Source organism: Sorex fumeus, unplaced genomic scaffold (genome assembly GCF_029834395.1).
Source record: "Sorex fumeus unplaced genomic scaffold, SorFum_2.1 ptg000044l, whole genome shotgun sequence".
Lineage (NCBI taxonomy): Eukaryota > Metazoa > Chordata > Mammalia > Eulipotyphla > Soricidae > Sorex > Sorex fumeus.
Window position 1 is genome coordinate 22341960 of NW_026606101.1, and position 18460 is coordinate 22360419.

The 18460-nt window shown below is 51.2% G+C and overlaps 1 protein-coding gene across 1 annotated transcript in view; it reads left to right on the forward strand.

Moving 5' to 3' along the window:
• Positions 1-18460, forward strand: part of CDS2 (CDP-diacylglycerol synthase 2) — a 47923-nt gene that overhangs the window by 14928 nt on the left and 14535 nt on the right. The gene's annotated exons all lie outside the window — the stretch shown is intronic.

Genomic DNA, 18460 nt, shown 5'->3' on the forward strand with positions numbered 1-18460 from the left:
GGCCACACCCAGCGATGCTCAGAGGTTACTCCTAGCTCTGCACCCTGAAGTTACTCCTGGGGGAACTCAGGGACCATATGGGATGCGGGGATCGAACCCAGGTTGGCCATGTGCAAGGCAATTGCCCTCCCTGCTGTACTAAGGTTGTAGCTCGCTCTCCCTCTCAGCTTGTTGATCAGATCCCTTCTCCCAGGACTGGCAGCTGAAAGGCCGTCCAGTCTGTGGGCATTGCCTGCCTCTCAGTTCCACCTCACAGTCCGTGTGGATGCCTTGTAGTTTCCTCACTGGGTTTGGCGACTGTGCACGAAGGGGTTATTGATCATTGCTCTTCGAGTCAGTTCTGGAGGAGGGACAGGAGTGGCAGGGAAGACAACCCAACCCCCCTGTCTCGTCCAAACAAGAAAAGAACAGGGGCTGTGTGCCTTGACTCTCCTCTCTCCTGAGAGGGAATTTGAGATTTAAAGTGCCTATTGGAGCCTGGGGCCTGACAGACTTTATTTTAGGTCGAGTGGTGGGATGCAGAACCCCCAAAGTCTCACCCTCCAGCTGGGTCAGATCTCAGATGTCAGATCGCAGCCACGGCCCTCCCAGGCTTTCGGAGGATGGTGTGGCTCCTCCTCCCTCCATTCTCCCTCAGGTACATCCGGCGTGAATTTTCTTTTCACTTCATCTGTCTTCTGCCTATTTCATCATCTAGAAATTTGTTCAGATCTCATGCCTGCTGCTGATGGCAGTCGGTTGCTATTTTTTGTTTTGTGTTTTGCGGGAGGGTGGTTGGGCCCCCAGCCCACTCTGCTCAGGGCTTATTTCTGGCCCTGCCCTCCGGGGTCACTCCCGGCGAGGTGTGTGGTGCTGGGCTTGAACGGGAGTCGACTCTATGCACGGCAGGCACCGCTCTCCTTGCTGTTTCTAGGGAAATTGGTGTGCTCCTTTCTGTAATCCTTGGCACTGAGTTCAGTGGAGGTCATAGGAATGGGCCGCCTGCCCTCCTCAATAGGAAGTTCTTTGTTTCGAGATACTGAACTCATCTTACAACATTTGGAATCCGGTAGTTGTGATACTTCTGTTGTTCGAGGATGAAACGAAAGGTTTCCTCTTGGTTGATGCTATCTGTGATTTCTGCTCTTACCCTCCTCACCCCCCAGCCAGCCTGGACAGACCTTTTTTTTTTTTTTTCTTTTTAAATTGAAACACAGGCTCTACTTTTTCCCCTTTTTTCTTGAATCACAATGAGGTACACAGTTACAAGGTTGTTCACCACTGGGTTTCAGTCACACAATGTTCCGACACCCATCCGTGCACATTTCCCACCACCAGTGTCCCCACTTTCCCTCCTGCCACCCTCCCCACCTGTCCCCCACCCCCAGGGCCTACTTTTGGCTCTGTGCTCTGGAGTCATTCCTGGCAGTGCTCAGGTGACCATACGCAATGTTAACCTTGTACTGTGTCTCTGGCTCAGTTGTTCTTACACCATTTTCCACCTGTGGATCGTACCTCTCCTGCATACTGGTCCATGGGGCTAGTAGTTTTAATCAAGCCATTAAAGCAGTGGTCCTCAGCCTTTCTCTGCCGGCCGAGGGCGATTGAAGACCGCGGCCCTTGATATCGGAGCAGCTCTTTGCTGTGTGCGGTGTAGCTGCTGGCAGAGTTGGGTTCCTCATGGGGATGCCTTGATTAGGCTCTTAGTGCTCCAGGTGGCGGTTCTCTCGGGAGAAACTAATGTGCATTAATAAATGCACCTTCAGGCCGCAGAGCGAGTGGAGAGAGCTGAGTGCCTGCAGGAGATCCAGGCTCCATCCCTGGCACTGCATGAACTCCAGAGCACAGGCTGGCTCAGGGGGCCATACAGGATGCTGGGAATCGAACTTAGGCTGGACACATACAAGACAAACCACCTACCTGCTGTACCAATTATCTGGCCTCCAACCTTTTTCTTCCCTTTAGTTTTTGGACCACACTTGGCAGAACTGGGTTGCTCCTGGCTCAGTGCTCAGAGTCGCTCCTGCTTGCCAAGCCTGTGTAGGAGCCCTTGGCGCCGTCTCCGGTGCCCTCCTGCTGTAATGTTGCTGACACTGCTTGGGCCGATGTTCGTCCTCTCCTGTAGTTTTGGGGGAGCAAGGACTCTGTGAGATTTTTTTTTTTAATAGGGCTGTCAGCCAAATGCCCAGATTTCTCTTCCAACAGTTACCATTTCCATTTCCTCTCTGTTCCACAGAATTCTCTGTACTGAGAATATTCAGTTTGCGCATAATGGTCTCTTGAATACTTGCCTCTGGGGGGTAGCTATTTATGAGAACTGCTGAAAGAACCATTCCCTCTCCCCCCCCCCCCCCCCCCCCCCCCCCCGAGATAACACAGCCTTTTTTGGGGAACTTTTCATTAGACAGGTGATAAGATTATGACAGCATGTTATTCTGGAGAACCCCACCGAATGTTGAGAGCAGGGGTTAGGGGTTAGGCATCTTACATTTCCTCGGAAGAATTATCTTGTTATTGGCTTTTTTTTTTTAATGTGTTATTCTTGCATTTCCCATTTCATTTAAAATATCCAAAACACTAGAATGAGCCACCACTGGAAGTTGAAGAAATAAGACTGTGTCCAGGGGGTCAAAACCACGATGGTTTGAAAATCTTCAGAGCCCTTCCATCCATTTAGGGAAATTTGGCCCAGAATTTCTTGCCTTCGTTGGTTGCTGGTACCTTTTAACTTTGCGTTCACTAAAGAAGCGGTTGTGGAATTTCTTCCAGTGTCTTTGGAGAATCTCAGGCTCTTGGAACCATCTATATGTGAATCTCAGATTCCCTTCTTATCTGAGTATGTAGATCTGAGGATTGGTGAGTGATCGATACTTGAGGAGGAGCTGGAAGAATGAGGAAGGGAGGCCGGGAGTGTTAGGAGGTGAGCCAGCGAGTTTAGGGAGGACTAGGAAGAGCGTCAGTACAGCAGAGCAAGCACTAGAGATGCCCTCTAGTTCAGACGTCTTAGGACATGTCCCTCCTTGGCTGTGGCTTTGTTTCTTAATACAAAGAAGAGTATTTTCCTTGATTGTGTCTTAGCATTAAACCAGGAGTCAGACAAAAGGGAAAGAGCTGACACCAGCTTTGTGCATATGCGCGTGAGAAATTATTATTTCAATGCTTTTTCCAGAAGCAAAACCCTCATTATCAGACCCCCAATGCCAGCTGGGCAGTCATGTGACTGAACCCTCCTTACTATCCGTTGTCCTTCCACCCCTTTTCCCTTCTGTAAACCTCCAACCCCAGACTTAGAGTCAGATGGGTTTTGTTTGGGTTTGGGGATGGGGCATGGTCCACAGAGCCCAGGCAGTCCTGCTGGTGTTGGACTCTGGTCCTGGGGGTTGAACCCGAGTCCTGCTTACACAGCATGTACTCTAGCTTGGTGTGTGATTGCTCTGGCCCTAAGGTGACTTTTTCGGAGGTTGCTAGATAAATTTGGATAAATCTGCTCTTTTTTTTTTTTTTTTTTTTTTTTTTTGCTTTATGGGTCACACCTGGCGATGCTCAGGGGTTATTCCTGGCTCTGCACTCAGGAATTACTCCTTGCAGTGCTCGGGGGACCATATGGGATGCTGGGAATCGAACCCCGGTCAGCCGCGTGCAAGGCAAACGCCTTACCCGCTGTGCTATAAGCTCCAGCCCCTAAATCTGCTCTTTTGAACCAACGCTTGTCTCTTGAGTCTTTTGAGCAACCAGCAACCAGATCTCTGAATATTTTCTGAGGGCATTTTTTTTCCAACATGGAATCATGGAGTAGCTAGATCAGAGGAGATGTGACTCATAAGAGACACTTTTGTTTGCTTTTGGGTCTCACTGAGTGGTACTGTGGGCTACTCCCAGCTCCATGCTCAGGGGTGCGGGACCATGCTATGCCAAGGATTGAACCCAGCCTCCTGCGTGGAGAGCTTATACCCAGCCCTTAGAGCTGTTTCTGGCCTCATGGGGGCCTCTTCAAATTTTTAAATTGCCTTTTAGAAAGGTTGCATTTAGTAATGCACATTTCCATGAGAACTATGTTGAGTACACTGTTTTTTTCAACCCACAGTGAATAATTCTTATCTACTTCAGTCTGATGAGAAAAATGGTTTCTTATGGCCACTTAATTTTTTCTTAGTGGGACTGTCTCTCCTCTTGTACCTCTCTGCAAGAGGAGGAGGTGACAGTGGCCGCTGATGTCCTTAGGCACAAGCCAGTCGGGGCCCGTGGGGGAGGGGGGCTGAGGTCTTGTACACTCAGCTCCCCCCCTCCTCAGAGCCCTCTCACCTCCTCCCCTCTTCCGGGGAAATCCAGGTGTCCAGAACCTGGTTAGGTGCTGTTGCTTCTGCATTTGGGTCTCTGGGTGCAGTCAGGTTCCTTGTTGTAGGGGTTTTGTGGCCCCACAGGATTCCATCCAGCTATATTGATCCATGGAGGGGGGTGGATTCCTGGAAGAGTGGCAAAACAGTCTCTTGACAGGGGTTGGGAGGGAGGAAGCCGGTAGCCCCTGAAATGGTGCAGCTTTTCCGTTAAATTGGTCATGAGCCCCTGATTGGACTGTCCTGAGCCCTGAAGGTGGGGTCAGATTAGCTCTGCAGATTAGCCGCTGGCTAGGCAGCCAGAGCCTGGCCTCTGGTCGAAGGAGGAACTGGTTGAACTGAATGAGTCAGTTGTGCAGCAGAAAGAAAATTTTGGCTGGTAACTGCATGCAGTACCGAAGCACTATGCTATGTGGATGGTTGATAATGCTTAATGTCAACCTTACTACTAGCTTTAAAAGTGTTTTGAATTAATGGTATGGAAAGCTAATAGAACTGGGTGGTAGCACAAAGATTGGGCACAGTATGGACTCTCAAGTAATTAAATTTATAAAAACGTATGGGGCTGGGGATATAGAGCACTTATCTCGTGCATGTGTGGGGCCGTGGGTTTGATCCTCTGCACTGAGCACTAGCCAGGGGTGGTCCCTAACAAAAAAAAACTAAATTTGTAAAAACAAATATTTATTTTGCTCGTGGGCCACACCCAGTGATGCTGAGTTTGTTTACTCCAGGCTGTGCTCAGGATTCAATCTTGGCAGGTCTCAGGGACCATATGTACTACCAGGCATCGAACCCTGCTGCTTGCAAGCAAGGCAGGTGCTTTGCCCTCTGCACTATCTCTCTGGCCCCCCAAATTCAGAAAAATTTAAATGCTAAGCAAATTACTGTTACTAGGGAGGTTAGTGGATAAAATAAGTAAAATTAAGTCTTATTCAAAATAAAAAAATTAATTGCATTTACTAATAACTCCATTTTTTTTTTTGCTTTTGGGGTCACACCCAGCGGTGCTCAGGGGTTGCTTCTAGCTCTGCACTTAGGAATTACTCCTGGCGGTGCTCAAGGGACCATATGAGATGCTGGGAATTGAACCCGGGTCAGCCGCATGCAAGGCACATGCCCTACCCGCTGCGCTATCACTCCAGCCCCAATAACTCCATAACTCCAAATTTTAATTAAAATTTAAAATTAAATATATTAATATTGGCTTTAAATTTTGATTTTTTATTTTTTTAGGGAAATAGCGTTTACCTGTGCCAGCAAAGTTCCATTGTCTGTAGTACTGTAGCACTGTCCTTCTGTTGTTCATCGATTTGCTCGAGCGGACCCAGTAATGTCTCCACTGTGAGACTACATTGTTTGTAATTTAAGAAAAATTAAAAATGCAGTGCTCTTTTATAATTATCGTCAGTGGTAACATTTATGAAGCATATTTTTGTTTCACTTTTCCCCTCAGGTTGAAAAGCTTTGGGAGTAGGGGAATGATGGATCCACTAATGATGAATTGCAACTCTCCATCTTTTATTTTCAAATAACTCCATCTTTTTCGATAACTTCGAAGAAAAAAAATTTTTTTTGGCACCAACTTTCATTTGTAGTCTTTCTTTTCCTTCTATGTATTTTGGGGAGTGGTTTGGGCCATATCTCATGGTGCTTAGGAGCTACTCCTAGCCCTATGCATGAAGGTCACTCCTGCTGTGCTCAGGGCACCATAGGCGGTGATGGGAATACAACTGGGGTCAGTCGCATGCAGGGCAAGTACCTTAACCCTGTAGGTCTCTCCAACCATATTCTAATTTTTTTTTCTTTTTGGGTCACACCCGGCGATGCACAGGGGTTACTCCTGGCTCATGCACTCAGGAAATACTTCTGATGGTGCTCGGGGGACCATATGGGATGCTGGGAATCGAACCCGGGTTGGCCGCGTGCAAGGCAAACGCCCTACCCGCTGTGCTATCTCTCCAGCCTCCATATTCTAATTTAAAAAATTTTTTTTTTTGTTTAATAACGGGAGGCACCCAGTGGCTATTTGGGGCCCTGGGCCGTTTCCTGTGATGCTGGTGCAGTCTGGTGTGGTGCTCATGTGTGTGGTGCTCAGGGCCACCAGCACTAAACTGAAGCTTTTGAATTGCTCATGTGATATGGTTCCTAGTTTAAGAGTAGCATTTCCTGGGCCTGGAGCAGGAGGGCTTTTTGCCTTGCTTGCAGCTGAACTGGGTTCCCGTATGTTCCCCTGAGCCCCTCCAGGAGTAATTCCTGAATGCAGTGACCCTTGAGCATTGCCAGGTGTGACCCCCCCCCCCAAAAAAAAACAAAAAAGGGTAGCATTTCCAGTTTGTCTTGGTGTTCCTTAGTGTTAGCATAACTTGAAAAATCGTTTGAACGGACGTATGGGCAAGGCTGCAGGCAGAAATTTTGCTTGATTATTTATTTTTCTTCCTCTCCGGATGATTCTGGAAAGGAAGGAGGTTTCTCATGTGATACCTTTGGAGTTCTTAAGTCTCAGATGTTAATGGGGTGACAACTTGCTTGTACCATACAGGTGCAGTGTGTTCCTCCCCCCCCTCCCCAACCCCTCCCACCTTATATAAACACTGTGGTTTACAACATTGTTCATGATGATTTGTTACAGGCATTCATTGTTCTAACCCCAGTCTGACTACCTCAGTCACTTTACCTCCACCATTGTTCCGTTTCCCACCCCTCAAGCCTCCCCCCCCCCCATAGCAGGCCCACAGTAATTTATTTTATATTGCAAGCGGCTGATGGAATAATAAAAAAGTATTTGTGCAGAAGAAAATGTGTGGAAATGGTTGTATCTCATCACGGGGGGGGGGGGGGGGGGGGGGGGAGGGGGAGGCACATTACTGAGGGTTTACTGAGATGTTGTTGCAAGTTAAGGCTTCTGCGTGAATGCTTTTGTTAGTTGAGATTGGTTGGCTTCTATGTTACGCTCCCTCCAATCTGGTAGGTGTGCTACTACTGGGATACCATTGTTGTCGAGTGTGGAGAATGTTGCTCCAGGAAATCCAGAATATTTCATTAGTCAGTCTGGTCAGAGACTGGCCTCAGCCCTGGGGTGGAGCAGCTGCTGGGGTGAGAGCTGGCCTGCCCCCCTCCTGAGATCACCTCGCGGTCTCGGCCAGGAACTGGAATCGGGAAATTTTTGTGGCTGGTTTGTCTCTTGATTTATTCATGAGCCTCTGGAACCAGGCTGGTAGATGAGCTTAACGGCGGCCGCAGTGGGACATGGGCCTTTTTTTTTTTTAAAGCTCTGTTGAATCTTCAGTTTATTCTTCCAGAATGGTGAAAGTGCTAACATTTCCCATCGTCTGACACTCAAATGATGTATCCATGGTTGGAGAAGCCTTAAAATCGTTGGCACATGATTTTCACAGGTTTTGCCAAATTGCAAGTCTCTCCAGTTTGCATCAGTCAGTCGCCGTTCTGAGACAGGAGTGCTGGAGTGGGGAGGCCTGCTCTCACCAAGGGGTTTGGAGGCTTCTTTCTCCACAGCCTCTGGAGTTGAGTCCTCATGTTGCCAGGAACTTGCTCTGCACAGTTCCAGGAGATGACCCCCTGCGTCCTGGTTTCTCAGGGAGCCAAGGGTCCAGGCTGGAGCCAGGCAGTGCTCTCTGCAGGAAAGGAAGTCAGTCCTAACCTCAGCACAGGTTTTCTGGGCCTGTCACCTTCCATCGCAGCAAAGTTCCAGGAGGAGGCCAAAATGTGACTCAAGATAGTTTTTATGAAATGAAACTTAGAACGATGTGAGAGGGAGAGAAAAAAGAGGAAGTCTGTGTTAAAGAGAAAGCAGGAGCTTGAAGAGCAAGCAGGTGTGATGCTTTTATGTCTTTTTTTGTTTTTTGTTTTGGTTTTGTTTTTTGGCCTCACCAGGCGGTGCTCAGGGCTTATTCCTGGCTCTGTGCTCAGGGGTCACTCCTGGCTGGGATCGAACCCAGATAAGCCTCATGCAAGGGAAATGCCCCAGCTGTACTGTCTCTCTGGCCCCAAATCCGTGTCATAGTTTTTTTGTGGGGAAAAGGTTAATAGTGATTCCTGCTCCCCACAGCTTCTGTGGGGTGACTTAATTTACAACAGTTTTCTGCCTCTGGGCCTTTTGGGCATTTTTGCCCTCAGGAATAAACACATTTTACATTCTGTTCCAATACAAGCATACCCAAGCAGTGTTTTTACTCTGTGATTCATAAAGTTTTTTTCTTTCCTGATTAATTCTCTTACTATTTTTGTGACTTGATTTTTATTATTTGGGTTGGAGTGATAGCATAGCGGCAGGGCTTTTCCCTTGCGTATGACCGGCCCGGCCGAGCCGGGTTCGATTCCTCCGCCCCTCTCGGAGAGCCCGGCAAGCTACCGAGAGTATCTCGCCCGCATGGCAAAGCCTGGCAAGCTCTGCATGACATATTCGATACGCCAAACACAGTAACAACAAGTCTAACAATGGAGACATTACTGGGTCCACTGGAGCAAATTTATGAACAATGAGAGGACAGTGCTAGATTTTTATTATCTTTTAAAGAATTTTATTCACACCAAGTATGTTCTCCAACTATAATTAAACTGTAGATCAATAACAAAATTTTTTTTTTCCCCTTTAAACCCTTTTTTAGGCTTGGAGGACTGCAGTGCTGGGGATCTAACTTGGGGCCCTCACATCCAGACGTGTGATTCATTTTTCTTGTCAGAACATGCATCAGAGAGCAGGATTCCATATAAGTTTTGACTCTTGGCATTGCTGGGGTGTCATTCACGTGCTCTTCCACTGCGATAGCTCCCTGACCCTGAACACTTAGAAATAAACAGTACACTTTTTTTAATTTTCGGGTCACACCCAGCGATGCACAGGGGTTAAAACCTGACTTTGCACTCAGGAATTACTCCTGGCGGTGCTCAGGCACCATATGGGATGTTGGGAATTGAACCCGAGTTGGCCGCGTGCAAGCAAACGACCTACCTGCTGTATTATTGCTCCAGCCACTAAACAGTACGCTTTTATTCTGTGGGTAAAAGAGGAAACAAGTCTCCCAAAACAATTGAGATCTCTGTTGAAATTTTGTGTGCTTTTGGGCCCCACGTGGTGGTGCTCAGGGCCTACTCCTGGCTGCAGGCTCAGGGATGCCTCCTGGCAGGGCTCAGGGGACCCTATGGGATGCTGAGAACTGAACCCCGGTCCAATGCGTGCGACGCAAACACTTTACCATCTGGACTGTCTTCCTGACTCAAGCAGATGCCTCTTAGTGTGAAGGCAGTGATTTTTGTGACTCTTTTGGTTGTGGGGTGCCACACCTCGTGCTGGGCAGGGGTGCCTCATTGGTGCCAGGCGTGAAGCTCAGGCCTTAAGATGATGAGTGCATGGTATGTGGTCTGTACCATCCACCAGAGCCCTGGGTCGTGTACTGGAGAGTGTGCCTTGATTTTTGGGTTTGGGCCACACCCGGCTGTGCTCAGGGCTTTCTCCTGGCTCTGTGCTCAGGGATCACTTCTGTGGGGTTCGGGAGACTATCTGGGGTCCGGGGATTGAACCCAGGTCGGCAAATGCTCTACGTGCTGTACGGCCTTTCTGCCCCCAAGCAGGCCTTGGAAAGGACTTTTCCAGCCTGCAGTTCCGGGGGCCAACAGGGTGGGTGGATTGTGGTTCTGTCTAGTGAAATTACTTCCCATTATTCTAAAGAAATTAATGGAAATGTGCACAGACCTCCATGTTTTGTGAGGCAGAGCCCTGCCATCAAGGGCTTAAGAGGTTTTATTCTGCCTTACTTAAAGCATTTTTCCTGGCGTCACAGTTGCTGCCTGGAAGTACAGCTCCCCACCACCCTGGGCTTTCTGAGTGCCCTGGGAACCTTCCTTCTCTCCCTTCCCTGCACGCATTTCTCCACAGAGGACTGCAGATTCGGCCTTCCAGTCATCATGTGTGTTTGGATAATCGTAGCTCTAGGGTTATCCTCTCCGCCCACTCCAGGCCTGCTAGATAAAGGTTGATGACTGTGTTGAGGTAGGGGTGGGTGGGTTCCCACACCCACAGTGCTCAGGGATAACTCCTGGTGGGGCATATGAGGGGGTAGGGGATTGAAGGATGGTGGAGGTCAGCCTTGTTCATTGCAAGTGCCGAAACTCCTGTTCTCTGGCCCCACAGTTGATGAATCTTATAAAAATTCAACGTATGGCCGGCAAAGTAAAATTAACTCCTTTCACTTTCACCGGATGAAGGCCAGGGAGAGCTTTAGGGAAGCAGGTGACTAAGGGCCTTCGTACTTTCTTGGGCTTTCTTTTTCTCCTTCTCCTCTTCCTCCTCCTCCTCCTCCTCCTCCTCCTCCTCCTCCTCTCTGTCTGTCTGTCTGTCTGTCTGTCTCTGTCTCTCCCTTTCTGTCCCCCTCTGTCTGTCTGTCTGTCTCTCTCTCTTTTGGTTTTGGGGCCACACCTGGCGGGGCCAGGGGTTACTCCTGCCTGACTGTGCTTAGGAAATTACTCCTGGCATGCTCAGCGGTCCATATGGGGAGCCGGGGATCGAACCTGGACTAGCCACATGCAAGGCAAATGCCTCTCCGCTGTACTATCGCTCTGGCCTCCTTCTCACTTTTTGATGAACTTGGAATCTAGATTGTGGAGCCGGACAAACGCGTGGGGAGGAGGTGGGACCTGTCATCTCTGGGAGCCTGGGAGGATAGGGCGAGTGTTCATGAGCTTGATCCTCTCCAGTTCTGGAGGCTGAAACCAGGCAGCTCGCAGGCCCTTGCTCCTTCGGAGGCGCTGGATTCTGGGAATTGTTGACACTGCCTGACTCAGCCTGTCTCTCTTTGCTGTCTTTACGCTGCCTTCCGCCTTGGAGCCTGTCCTTTCAAGACCCTGAGTCATATCATCCGCCACGAAAGGTCATATTTGTTCCTTTGTCAATTAAGGTAATAGTCCCAGATGCTTGGCAAAACCTTTTGTTTGAGAGGAGGCCTCCCCCCTCCCTTTACACGCCCCCCAACTCCCATAAATAGAATTTGGGGAGATTTTCCTTGAGCAGGAGGGGGGGTGGCTGGGCTGGGGACCTTCGCCTTTCGTGGGGGGGCGTTTTGTCTTCATTGGGCAGAAATGAGCAGAGGAGTGGGGCATTTGCTGGGCTCCATCATTGACCTGGCTGTGTATGGAGCGGCCCAGAGGAGGAGGTGGGGGTGCATCCAGGGAGGAGTCTGGGGGGCTCGTAGCTTTGCCAGGTGGGATCCATCTCCCTGGTGGGGCGGAGGGCTGGCTCTTATGAAGGCGCTCGAATTGGGCCTCCGTGGACTGTCCAAGTGTCGCCCGTTGTCGCCTCAGAGGGAGAGTGTGCCTTTTACCCGCCTAATGCTCCTGCCAATCCCATTGGGTGTGGCCCAGGCGCTCAGTCACCCCTGCTGAGTGCTCTCAGCCCACACCTGTGACAGGTGACTCTCCTTCAGCCTGGGGGGCCTTACTATTTTCACTTGCCCTTTTGCTAGCTTTCTTTGTTTATTTGGACTTCACTTCCCTGATTTCTATTCTGTGCAAGTGATGAGTGAAAGTATGGAATAAAATTTGAGCAGAGGCAGGTATTGTGGGGGAAAACAAATTTTTTTTTTTTCCAAGTCATGGTTCCCATGGGGGGTGGGGGGTGGCTGGAAAGGTGGTACAGAGTAGAAGGTAGGGCACTTGCCTTGCATGTGCCCAACCTGGGTTCCATCCCCATCATCCCCGAATGGTTCTGGTCCTCTGAGCCTGCCAGGAGTGAGTGGTCGCCGAACACAGAGCCAGAAGCAAGCCCTGAGCATCACTTGTGTGGCTTAACAGAAAGAAGGGAGGGAGGGAGGCAGGCAGACCATATCCATGGGAAACAGACCCCACTGCTCGTTGGAAGGATGGATCCTTGCTTCCATTTGCCTTTTCTCGGTTCTAGAATGTTTTCTGCCTCAGATCTCAGCGTCCAAATGAAAACTCCCTGGGGAGAAGGGGTTACACCCTGCGGTGTTCAGGGGCCTGATCCCTGTTCAGGGCCTGGATTGGCTCCTGGTTGCGCTCAGGGGCACCTTGCCTCGGATCTGCCTGACCTCTCCGACCTCTCCGCCAGATGCTCTTCTCTTCTGGAGCCCTGGAAAGACAGATGCGTTGTCTCCAACAGCTCCTTCAAGTGTAAATTGTCCTTGGGGAGTGACTCACTTGTCAGGACCAATAAAACCCAGATTTACTTCCCAGGGAAGGAGCTCAGTGCAGCTCTCTGCCAACTGCTTTCTCTGGACGCCCAGGCGGGAATCTGGAAAGGAACGGCCTTACAGTGGGTCTGCTTTGTTCTAGTTGACTAAACTGTCTGCTGACTGTCTTTCACAGGCATGCATATTAAGAATAAGAGAAGACACTTGTCCCTGTCCTTTGCTGGTTTCCTTGTTGAAGGAATAACCACTGCTCCTGCTCCCTGCTGTTCTCAAGGCATGTCATTTGGGGGGTGGGGCATCATCATGGTGTTAAGGTCCTTCGTGAACTCCTCCTCACTCTCTGTGAGAAACTCATCTTTTAACTGTGTAAAGATGAAGCCCATTCCTTGTTGTGGAGTCCTGCTCTTCTCTCTCTGATGACCAGGTCCCTTAATGCAGACCAGGTGTATTGATTTTTATTTATTTATTTATTTTTTTAGAATTGACTATCCCTTTGGGGTTGGAGAGATAGTACAGTGGGTAGGAGGGCGTTTGCCTTGCATGCAGCCAACTTAGTTCAATCTCTGGCATCCCATATAGTCCCCCGAGCCCATCCAGAAGCACCTCCAGATGTGGCCCCCAAACAAAACCAAAAATCGACTGCCCTGTAAATTCTCTCTATTGTATCATTGTTTCATTAAATCAGTTTTTCCTTTGTTCACCTGTTTAATGTTTTGCTGACTTAACGCAATCCAAGAAGAACCCAGAATATTGGGGGATATTCCCCTGCTTTCCTTGCCTGAGTCAGACTTTGGCGAAGGAACTAACAGTGAGAATGGGAGTAAGGAAAGTTCCTCCAGTAAAGGGAACTTTGGTGAGACTTGGTCGTGAGGATCATGAGTGATTTCCAGGGAGTACATCCAGGCCAACGAGGATCTTTATTTTGGGGAAGGGGTTTATTTGGCAGCGTTGGGTGGGAGGACCCTGTGCTCAGGGGACCATGTAGTGCCAGGGGTTGAATCGGGGTCATTGCATACAAGGCAGGCTCCTTAACCCCTGCACTATTTCTCCAGCCCCTAAATTAGGGTCTTGGAGGAAAACAGGAGGAAGAGCTAGTGAAGGTGGAAAAGGAAGTAATTAGTTTTGGATGTGTTGAGTTTAAGTTGCTTACTGGATTTAGGTGTTGTGTTGGCAGAGTGCGCTATATCTGGGGAGAGGCTCTGACTAGCCTTTGGAAGCTGAGGACAGTTGGGTAGGTTTCTCACTAAGTGCAGTGCAGAGAGCACTGGTGTTGAGGAAGTGTGTGTGTGTGTGTGTGTGTGTGTGTGTGTGTGTGTGGTGTAAAAGGGATGTGATTGGAAAACTAAGACTGCCTTAGCTGAAAATATAAGAAGCCACACAAGCTTCATCAAAGTGGGAGGAAAGTGGCTCATTGGCAGAACCCGTGCCTCGCTTATGCGCTGCAGCCCAGGATTGAGCTTCACGCCACATGCTCTGTTCGCTTCCTCTGCGTGTGACCATGGTGGTCCCCAGTATCAGTGGGTGTGCCCCACCCTCCTGGGGGGAAAAAAGGGAAAAATCCTAACGTGGAAAAGAAGAAGGATTCTCTTTGCTTGTGTGACTCAAGGACCAAGGAAGTTCTCATCCTGGCTTAATCTTGGGCTCGAACCTCACCGAGACTTGATTGACCGTTTCTTAGGGTCCTTGAGTGTTGGCTTCATTTTGGGGGGAAGGAGAGGTTTGCGCCACTCCTGGGGGGTTTGGGTCTTACTCCTGGCCCTGCGCTCAGGAATCACATCTGGTGGAATCCTGGGGATCTTATGTGGTGCCGGGGATTGAACCTGGGTTGGCTGCGAGCCAGGTTCTATCTTCCCAGTGGTATTGTCTGTCGGAAAGCAGGAGGGAAATAAGGCCGGAAGGAGAAAGAGTGTTTCCCGGCAATAACATCAAAGGCTGCTGCAGGTCCCAGGAGTGCAGGACGAGAGTGGGGGGGAAAGTGTTGCCAGCGCCTTTCATTGTTGAGCTGCCCCAGGTGGGTGTGGAGAGCGGCCCTGGTGCTCTCTGTGGAGGTGGGAGGGAAGGGAATGGCGAGCAAGTATCCTGGGAAGCATCGCTGTGTGGACATGGCCCCGCCCCTGGGGTCTCTAAGAGCGCGTCAGTCCGTCACCTCAGGAGCTTGCACGGAGCTTGCCAAGCAGAAGGCAGCTTGTTACTTAGCAGAAGAGTAGGCCCAACCTAATGGCTTTCCTCAGGACATCTGTCTCAGGTGCAAAAGGATTGTGGAGATGACGTGATCCCTCTGGATGGAATGAGCCAGGGGCCTCCTCACATGGAAAAGGCACCTTTTGACCCTCAAGAAACTTCCCTCTTGCTCTGTGACTCCCCCCCCCTCCACTCCCTTGCCGCCTTCTCTGGCTTTGCTCAGGGAGGGCTTCTGGGCTGCTGTGAGAGACGGATTTTTTTTTTTCAAGCATACAAATCTACGCAGATACTGACAGGTCTCACCTGAGTCCCTGTGTACCAGGACACCGCAGGGTTCTGCCTTTCCCTAATAACCAAGTGAGTGGGAAGGGAGGAGGCCTGGAAAGTTCCTTTCCTCCCTGCCACGGACAGCACCGCTCTTGTTTCCTGTTTACACCAGCACCCCCCAAACCCCTCTGGAGTTTGCTGAGGGATTCCGGGAGGATGGGCAGAGGATGGGCGGTGAGAAGCGAGAGAGAATCAGAGACAGGATCTGCGCCACTCGCCTTAAGTTGCAAAGGAAGAAAGGAGAAGAGAGGCTTGGGGTTGGGGCTGAGGAGGCCGGAATGGTCCGACGGCCTCTCCCCCGACCTCTCCCTCCCGCATGGGCCCAGAGTTGATGGGGTCTGACCTGCTGTGCGGCTGGGAGGGGTCAGAGTAGGGTGAGGCTCAAGCAAGGCCCGTCATAGTGGCAGGGGCCTGGGGCCTGGCACCCCAGCTGGAAACCAGAGCGGATCCTGTCACACCCTCAGAGCAGGTCCATGGAGGCGCAAACAAGAATTGAATTGCAGTTCATTTGTTCAAAACAAAAATCTTTTGTATGCCCGTGATGCTTCAGGCCCTGCTCACCGTGGTGAGAAACAGGAAGCCCAGAGCTGCTGGCAGACTATGTCTTGGCAGGTGTGATGTTTGTGCCACGTGCCCCAGTTGGCAAAAAATTACCAAGTTTGGTGTGTGTGTGTGTGTGTGTGTGTGTATGTGTGTGTGTTCATATTAATAACACCATTATGAAGTGCCACAGGAAAGAACATGGCAGCCGACAGCCAGGCATCAGTTGTGGCCCGTCCCCCATCCCGTCCCGTCCCGTCCCGTCTCGTCTCGTCTTGTCGTTGTTCCCCCCCCCCCCCCACTTTCCCCAGCCTGCTTTTGGGCTCTGGGGTGTCCGGTCCCACCACGGGTATGCCTGGACAATGGGCAGGAGGAGGCCGGGCAGGCTGAGCTCCTTGTGAACCCCCCTCTATCCCTGCTGCACCCCTGGCTTGGGATGCCTCCCACTTCTTTCTATCCTACACTGTGGCCAGGCTGCTGAGCTGCGGGGGTGCACAGCAGGTCCCTGGTGTCACAGGCTTTGTTGATACCCCCTCTGATCTCTAAACCAGGGTTCCTGAGTCATTCCCTGATGACTGTGGCCTCCTGTGCGCCCCCTCCCCTTCTGTTGCTCCCCTCAGAGTGTGCTGGGGGCTCACAGGGGGCCATGATGCCCTGGACCGAGAAACTGAGGTTAATCCTTTTCGCACCGGAGGACAGGGGTCTGTGTGTCCATGGGCCCCGCACCTTCCCGAGTGGCTGCTTCTCCTCTTGCTCGTGGCCGACGTGCCGGAGTCACGGTCCTTTGGAGGGGCAAACCGCCAGCCAGGCCCGACTCCTGCGGGGCCCATATGGATGCAGCCCCAATGCGGAGGAGACTTGTGTCCTCAGGAGCCAGCCCAGGGGAGGTGGCACGGGCCTGAGTGCCGGATGCCCCGGTGGGGGCTCCAGGGTTTTGTTGTTGTTGTTCCCTTGCTCAGTCTTGTGACACCCACTTGTCAGGGACAGGGGTCAGAAGCCCGGGCACTGCCCCTTCCTGCCTCCATCAACCTGCCCCTCCGTGCGTGGAGCTCTGTTGGTGGAAGGGGCTGTCTGTGACTGCTGGTCTGTCAGCTCAGAGGGAGCCTCCGGGTACGGCTGCTGAGGATGCTTGTTTAGTGGCCCAGGTGAGTCCCCAGACCCCGGAACACACTTGTGCAGACAGGTGAAGCCCCGGAATTCAGTCTCCTCCGAGACTCAGACTGGTTTCATTTGTGCTTGTTCAGTCCTAGCTCCCCTGACCTTGGGCAATGCCACGCGTGTCTTTGTGGCGGGCTCCGTGGGATGCTACTGCTTTCTGCTAAGGACGTTTCACTTCACCAGCATGGGGTAGCGCAGGCACAGCGGTGCCGGCCTGCCTTCGCAGAAGCTCCCGCCAGGAGGTCTAGAGATTGCACCCCCCCTCCTCCCCCTGCTCCCGCCCAGGGCCTCTGCCTGGGCTCCTTCCTGCCCTTCCCTCCTGGGAACCAGCAGCCTTTGTGAATCTCCTTGACAACAGGATGGATAAGTTAAAAATAACCCCGTGCTGAGCTCTGTGTGTGTTGAGCTCAGTTCCTCTGGCTTCTAGATGCCCTGATGGGGCCTGGGTGCTCACGGGTTGAAGACCCTGGGGTGAGGGCCGAGCTGTAGATACCCGGCCAGCATGGTTAGCTGGTGCTCGCCTGGGGGGTGTGGATGGTGGGGCGGTCCAGAGCAGGCAGGGCTGCTCCGAGTTCCCGGGCTTCGGTCCCTCTCACAGGGGAGCAGGGAAGCTCCTGGGGAAGGAGGACCCCTTTGGTAAGGTGACTCAGTACTGGGCTGCCTGGCCCCTTGGCTCAGCTGTGGCCAAGACAAGCAGTGGCACTAGATTACCATTCTGCCAGGGCCCCCTCTCTGGGGTCTAGCCCTGCATTAGCTCCAGCCTGTGCTTGGTGCTCCCGACACAGTTGGGGTTCGCTTGAGAGAGCTGTCTGGGTGAGAGTAGGGGTAGGTCTCTAGCATCCTTCCTCGCCCACTCCTGCAGCCTGCCTTTCATCCGGGAGCGTTCGCTCCATGCCATGCCCGGGGATGCCGTGAGAATAAGGGCTCTGGGCCCCATTTTCAAGAGACACCAGGGGGAGAAATGGTCTGTGATGAAAACGACAGCGCCATAGCTCTCCCCTCAGTATGAGTTTTGCCTGGTGCTGAGAGGCAATGACTGGGCTGGGGGTGGATTAGAGCAGACGGGAGAACACATTAGTCACACGCTTAAAATTAGTCACACTTAAATCTGGAGCTCTGAAAACACTCCTGCAAATCGCAAAAGGGAAGGCGTGGCGAACGGCCAGTGGTTATGAGATAGGGTGCTCGGTTTTGTCTCTTGTTAGTGGTCAGGGACATTTTGTTTTGAGATCATACCTGATTGTCTTAGGGGCTGCTCCCAGCTGGGCCTGGGGATGGCTCCTCCTTCTTCCGGCATATAAGCCCATGGTCCAGCCTGTTGAACTGTTTTCTGTGGCTCTGTTGGGCAATTTGTTTTGTTTTGTTTTGTTTTTATTTATGGGCCACATTCACTGTGCTATCACTTATTCCTGGCTCTGAGCTCAGAGATCACTTTTTTTTTCTTTTTGGGTAACACCCGGTGTTGCACAGGGTTACTCCTGACTCTGCACTCAGGAATTACCTCTGGTGGTGCTCAGGGGACCATATGGGATGCTGGGAATCCAACCCGGGTCGGTTGCGTGCAAAGTGAATGCCCTACTCACTGTGCTATCGCTCCAGCCCCTCAGGGATCACTTCTGAGTTTGGGGGACTATATGTGGTGCTGGGGTCGAACCCATGTGACCTCATGCAAGGCAAGCACCCCACCGAGCGGACCATCCCTCCAACTCTTGTCAGACACATTTAAATTGTTACTTCAACTTGAAAAATAATTTGGTGTGCTTGCCCACGTGTATA